At 41.9% G+C, this 7,088-nt stretch overlaps 1 long non-coding RNA gene across 1 annotated transcript; it reads right to left on the reverse strand.

Annotated features, from left to right (window-relative positions):
* Positions 1-535: 535 nt before the first annotated feature.
* Positions 536-6,719, reverse strand: LOC138989991 (uncharacterized). The gene is made up of 3 exons (XR_011466183.1): positions 6,701-6,719; positions 4,021-4,579; positions 536-650 (listed from the first exon to the last, which is right to left on the reverse strand). It is a non-coding gene; the product is annotated as an uncharacterized lncRNA (long non-coding RNA).
* Between the last annotated feature and the right edge of the window lie 369 nt (positions 6,720-7,088).

Here is a 7,088-nt window from a genome sequence, read left to right on the forward strand (position 1 = left end):
GCAGAGCCTTCTTGAAGGGTTAGGCCAGAGGCCTCCTGCACACATCACAGGGGAACGGATGTTCTTGGGTGATGCTGGGTCTCCATGGACAAACTGTTGCCACATTTGCCTCTCAGTCCACTCCATCCCTCTCTCTAGGGCAAGGGACATGGTTTCCTCTTTGCATTGGTAGACTGTTCAAATGCAGTCCCAGGGCTCCTTGGGGTACATGGGCTTGAGATAACTGGACTGTTTCTAAAAAGACATGTGACTAAACCCTTGAAAGGAAATGTCTGCCGATGGGAACGACTAGGCTCTCCCTCCATACTGTTTGACACTGCCAGGTTGATTACAGGAGGCCCGCAGGGTCACTTTCCCCACCAGCCACCTTCCAGGTCTGCTGACTTAGGGTCTATTCCTCCCTCAACAGCATTAATTTAAAAATTCTACTCAGCCACACTATTTAGCCTCTTCCCATGCTAGGGGCTTTTCCTTAATCTCGTTTCCCACTTCATTTGTTTATTTTTTTCTTAAAAAAAAAAATGTTACTCTTTACCTCATGCTAATTATTTGCTTTGAGACTTGAGTTTCCTTTAAAATTTTTTCTCGATACTTCCTTCAGAAGGCTTATCCCACTCTGTAACCATTGGTGTTGCCTCAGAAGGATGGATCTGGAGGGGATAACAAGATTTTCACTTTTTATTAATAAAACCTTACTTTTTTAATATGGGCACATATTACTTCAGCAATTAAAATTATTTAAAAAATAAATTCAGTCATGAATAAAACTTAAAGTGCATCCTTTGGAATGTATGCAAACCCGTAATATATACGTTTTATGATAAACGTATATGTACATATATAAATACATGCATATAAATATGTTCATGCTTATAAAGCACTTAGGACACCACTGAGCACCTAGTAAAAACAAATGTGTGCCACCGTTTAAGGAAGCAAAGTGAAAGTGAAGTTGCTCAGTCGTGTCTGACTCTTTGTGACACCATGGACTATAGCCCACCAGGCTCCTCCATCCATGGAATTTTCCAGGCAAGAGTACTGGAGTGGGTTGCCATTTCCTTCTCCAGGGGATCTTCCTGACCCAGGGATTGAACCCGGGTTGAACCCGGGTCTCCTGCACTGTAGACAGCCACTTTTACTGTCTGAGCCACCAGGAAGGCCCAAGGAAACAAACGGTGTGCCCTAAATCTGTATGTGAAAGGAAATTTTGAGATACGGGTGAAAATACAGTGCTTAGCCCAGTATGAAGCCTGTCATACTGCTGACGTATACATTCCGATGTTTTCTTTGTTCTCATTTGAGAAACTGGAATGAGTTAAAGTCAAGGAGCATGCTGAGGTTTAACTCATAACATAGTTCCAAAGTGACACAAGGCATGATTTAAAGCCAGACAGCCTCCCCAGGTTTTTAGTTCTTAGTGGAAGTTGTCATTCTTTGATTGATGACACAGGACTAGGGGTTCTGAACACCCATTGTGACTGACCCAGGGCTGAATGCAGCCAGGCAGATGGTTTGCTATGTTCTCCATACTTTTTCTGGTCCCAGTTTAAACCCTTGAAGTTCAGTAGCTATGAGGTTGATCTAGGATGAATCCATCATCCACTGCTCTGGCCCCGAATCATCTGGGCTATTTCCAGGCCAGAGCAGAACATCCTGAACTTTGAGAGTGGCAGTGGGCTTTGGGCCTTGACCAGAGCTTTGGTCACGTACAGAACTGGAGTTGGGCTCTAAGCTAAGATTCATTGGAGGTGGGAGGCAAAGTCACCCTGGAGCAGTCACAGGTGGGTTGGTCTGAATCAGACAGATTTCTGCTCAGACTACTGCCCAGCAGGGAGGTCAGGCTGGACCTGCTCTGACCCCAGCTTGGTGAGTTCAGCAGACTCTGAGTCAGCTGTTGTTTTGGCCCAGTTGAACTGGTATCAGTGTGGCTCTTCTAAGTTAGTTTTCCTTGAAGGCAACCAAAAATAGGATAAAATTGCATTTGCAGTATATTTTTTGCAAATAGATTTTTCTGTTCTTTTACTAATACTCTTAGCTGCATTTCTTTTTTATTATAAAAATTTTTTGAATATTAAATAAACAAAAAACTGTATTAAGTGGTTACTTTGGAAATGGGGCTCTTGCAAAATTAACAACAACAAAAAAAGTGTAACTTGCCTTTTTTGGAATGAGAGATTCTTCAGGGACTTGTGAAAAAGTACAGGGTCTTCTTTCATGTTCATAGGCACTAATTCAAAGAATTCAAATGTTCATGGATCAATAATGCTACAACTATTATAACTTCTGAGAGAATTCACCCTGCTGGGGTTTCTTTAAGGGAGAATATTTTTATGAGGCTTTACTTCGATGGGTGAGAATTAAGTGTGGATTCATGATTGCTTAGGGAGGGGTAGTTTGGGAACTTTCCTGATGACTGCATTCAGAGTGAGAAGCCAAGTCCAGCCCCTGGGGCCACAGAGTCATGTCCTTCCGGCTGTTCTAACTGTGGAGGGAAGTCCAGGAGCACCTCCCGTCCCTTGACAACTGGTAGGGTGGGGACCAGTCAGAAATACAAAGCGAAAGTACCAGAAGCTCCTGCCATCCATGTCCCCGGCTTAAATTCTTACTTGGCTTGTTCAGTTTCTTTTAGCCCCATGGGTTCCCTTTGAGGATCTGGCTTTTCTAAAGGGATAGGAGTTTATTTATAATGACTTTAGGACAAAATCAGTCATGCTGGAAGTGAATTGTATGTAGGTTTAATATATAAGATATTTAAGTATGTCAGTTTCATTCTCATTTCATGTAAGTTCTCCTAAGACATATCCTGGCCAAAATATTGATTGTAATATTTCCACATGGCCTGAGTACTTCTATTTTTTATTAAGAACAGATGTGCTCCTGGTTGGAGTGTGAGTCCCCTTATAAGCTGTGTATACTTGATAGCATAGCAGAAATTCAACAAATATCTGTTAAATGAATAAAGAATAAAGGATAGATTCCACTGTGTTTTGAAGCATTTATCAAGTGCTTGTGTGTCCGTGTATCAAGTGTCTTGATCAGACACAAACAGCTACCCCTAAATCTGGCCAGTCTCAACCTCATGCATGGTATGTCATCCAAACAGGAGAACACCATTCTCCTGGCTCCTATTCTAATGAGTTATTCTTGAGCATGACTTTAGGGTGTATTTCCATATTATACAATGGAGTTATCATATCTATATCAGGGTTTCTCATCCTGGGCATTATTGGCATTTTGAACCAGATAATTCTATGTAGAGGGGACTTTCCTATCCACTTTGGGATGTTAGCAACCTCCCTGGCCTCTATCCACCAGCTGCTGGCAGGACCCACCTCCCTAGTTATGACATCCAAAAATGTTGCTAGGTTGCCAGATTTCCTCTGGGGAAAAATCAACCTGTTAGAAACCATGGATCCGTATAAAAGAGTAATATATGGTTGTACCACCTTAAGCAATATTAAAATCACAGGAAAAACCCCAATAACCCTTTGTTGTTGTTCAGTAAAGGTATTCTGTAATATTCTGCTGCAAGAAACACACTCAGTGGACTTTTCTCTGAGAAGCAAGGCTTTAGGGAAACAAAAAAGTGTTAGGACAGAGATGTGTAGTTATGAAACTTACCCCCAAAAAAGCATATTTGACTTCTTTTGAAACAAGTAGAAAAATGAAGACCCAAAAAGTTATGAATGCTTCACATTAATAAAATTAGTAATTAATAATAGTTGAGTAATGAATATGAGAAGGTAAGAATAGAAAACAGATATCTCTGTCTTTCTGCTCCAATCTCCCTTTCTCTTCCTAGAGCCCACCACTTTCAACATTTTTCATTTCAAGGAAGAAAATAAAAGTTTACAGTAAGGAAAGTTTAAGCTTTACTTAGGGAGAATTGGAAAAATCAAAAGTGTGAACTCAAGGTGGGAAACAGGGTGCCGACTTGCAGTTAATGCCAGTTCCAAACAAATCAGAAGAAGGCCTGGGCTTTGCTTTCATGAAGAGAGTTTGAGACTATTTCTTACTTACCTCCCCTCCCTAGGAAGGCAGAATCTTCTTTTCCTCATGGTATACTGGCTACATATTTTGGAGATTGAGCTGTTTTTAGTTTAAATCTGATTGAATTTTCTCTCCTGGAGGGAGCTTACTGTGACGGGTTTTTTTGGCCAACAGCTCTGTCCCGCCTTTGTTGAGGCTGACCTGTTGTGGTGATGCCAGGGACTCATTTACAGCCTTTTCCCTCGGAACACAGGGCGCCCACTCTTCACTGCACTATCCCGTTGTTCTGGAGAGAACAGTCCGGCCTTTGTCCTGCTGCTGAGGTCCCTGAATGGATTCGGGTTTCTGGTGAAGTGGGGGCCCGTTGTTACAGTTGTTACTGTCCTCTCCTTCAGAGGTGCGTGCGGATTTCAGCTGTTTTGCTTACTGAGTCGGCTCTTGAGAAAAGTCCTCAATGTGTTTGATGTCCTGAAGCTCTTGTGGCTCTTTATCTGAAAATGTAGACATTCTGAAGAATTTCTTAGCCTTTTCTTAAGCAGGCTTTTTATCCACTGAATGACTCTCTTTATGTATCCCAGCCACTAACACCCTAAAGTTCAGAGGCATACAAGTAAAAAGAGACATTTGTATGAGGAACAAAATATTTCAGGACAACAGAATTTTTCATTATTTGTGACCTTTCATGATATTTCCCCTCTTACTGTATTTCCATTTGTTTCTTAACTCATGTAGCTGCAGGCATTAATTAAGCAACAGCTGTATACACAATACTTCATTGGGCACAGTGTGGGATTCAGGGGTCCCTGGGAGGAAGGGAATCATAGTGGCCAAGATTTCGAATTTGGGGATCTGAACATGTGCTGGGATTTAGAAAAGGCAGAGGAACCAGAGATCAAATTGCCGAATCATCAAAAAAGCAAGAGAGTTCCAGAAAAACATCTCCTGCTTTATTGACTTTGCCAAAGCCTTTGACTGTGTGGATCATGACAAACTGTGGAAAATTCTTGAAGAGATGGGAATACCAGACCACCTGACCTGCCTCCTTAGAAATCTGTATGCAGGTCAAGTAGCAACAGCTAGAACTGGACATGGAACAACAGACTGGTTCCAAATTGGGAAAGGAGTACGTCAAGGCTGTATATTGTTACCCTGCTTATTTAACTTACATGCAGAGTACATCATGAGAAATGCTGGACTGGATAAAGCACAAGCAGAAATCAAGATTGCCAGGAAAAATATCAATAACCTCAAGTATGCAGATGACACCAGTCTTATGTCAGAAAGTAAAGAAGAACTAAAGAGCCTCTTGATGAAAGTGAAAGAGGAGAGTGAAAAAGTTGGCTTAAAACTCAACATTCAGAAAACTCAGATCATGGCATCCAGTCCCATCACTTCATGGTAAATAGATGGGGAAACAATGGAAACAGTGAGAGACTTTATTTTTTGGGGCTCCAAAATCACTGCAGATGGTGACTGTAGCCATGTAATTAAAAGACTCTTGCTCCTTGAAAGAAAAGTTATGACCAACCTAGACAGCATATTAAAAAGCAGAGACATTAGTTTGCCAACAAAGGTCCGTCTAGTCAAGGCTATGGTTTTTCCAGTAGTTATGTATGGATGTGACAATTGGACTATAAAGAATGCTGAATGCCGAAGAATTGATGCTTTTGAACTGTGGTGTTGGAGAAGACTCTTGCGAGTCCCTTGGACTGCAAGGAGATCCAACCAGTCCATCCTAAAGGAAATCAGTCCTGAATATTCAATGGAAGGACTGATGCTGAAGCTGAAACTCCAGTACTTCAGCCAGCTGATGGAAAGAACTGACTCACTTGAAGAGACCCTGATGCTGGGAAAGAATGAAGGCAGGAGGAGAAGGGGAAGACAGAGGATGAGATGATTGGATGGCATCACCAACTCAATGGACATGAGTTTGAGTAAGCTCTAGTAGTTGGTGATGGACAGGGAGGCCTGGCGTGCTGCAGTCCATGGGGTCACAAAGATTTGGACACAACTGAGTGACTGAACTGAGCTAAACACATGTCAGCTTTGCCTCTTCTGGGCTATGTAATCTTGAGCAAGTCCTTTAACCTCTCTTAGCCTGAGTCCACATCTGAAATATCAGAATACTAACAAAATCTACTTTATTGAGTTATTGTGAGAATTAATTGAGATACGCTGGCAAAGCACATACTGCCACGCGTGAGCATCTTTTCATTGCTCATATGATACTAATCTTGAAAAGAAAGCAACTTGTGGGCCAGAATAGAAGAAAGACATTTATGCACAGAATTATATCATGTGGTAAAGAACAATACATTCTAGGAGAAGTAGAAAGGAGGGTATATCAGCAGAATAAATAACACTAGCTACTATAATGTATAAGCCTCAGGCCTGTGGTTTTGCATGGTAGGGATGGCTTTCCTCCAGGGGACTGGGTGGTCCTTGCTTCTTCCATCTTGTGGTCTTCTAGAGCTTTCGAATGATTCACTTCAAGGTACATAGGAAAAAAGACAAGGAAAGTAGAAAGGTGGGAAAGGAAAAGGAGGGTGTGTGCATGTGAGATACTGCTTGGGATGTTTTGTGGCTAGGTATGTCTCTATTGACATGTGATAAATTGTTCCAAGTTAAGTAGCTTAAAACAGCACATTATCTCTTTGGTCAGAAATTCTGGAGCAGCTTAGCTGTGTGGCTCTAGCTTTGGGACTCTCACATGTCAAGATTTGGCTGGGTTGCAGTCATCTGAAGACTTGAATGAGGTTGGAGGAGCCTCTTCCAAGACAGCTCACTCACATGGCTGTTGGCAGATGGTCTCAGTTCCTTGCCATGTGGACCTTTCCATTAGGCTGTTTGAGAGGCTGTTTGAGAGGTCTTACAACATGGCAGCCGGCTTTCCCCAGAGCCAGGGATCTGAGAGAGAACAAGGAAGAAGTTCTTATGCCTTATGATCTAGTTTTGGCAGTCCCATCCTGCCATTTTTGCTATATTTTTCACTAGAAGAGAATCACTAAGTCCAACCCACACTCAAGGGGAGAGGAATTAAGCTCCAGTTTTTCAAAGGAGTATTGAAGAATTTGTGTACCAAATATATAAAGAGCACA

Source organism: Bos mutus, chromosome 11, assembly GCF_027580195.1.
Source record: "Bos mutus isolate GX-2022 chromosome 11, NWIPB_WYAK_1.1, whole genome shotgun sequence".
In the NCBI taxonomy this organism is placed as follows: domain Eukaryota; kingdom Metazoa; phylum Chordata; class Mammalia; order Artiodactyla; family Bovidae; genus Bos; species Bos mutus.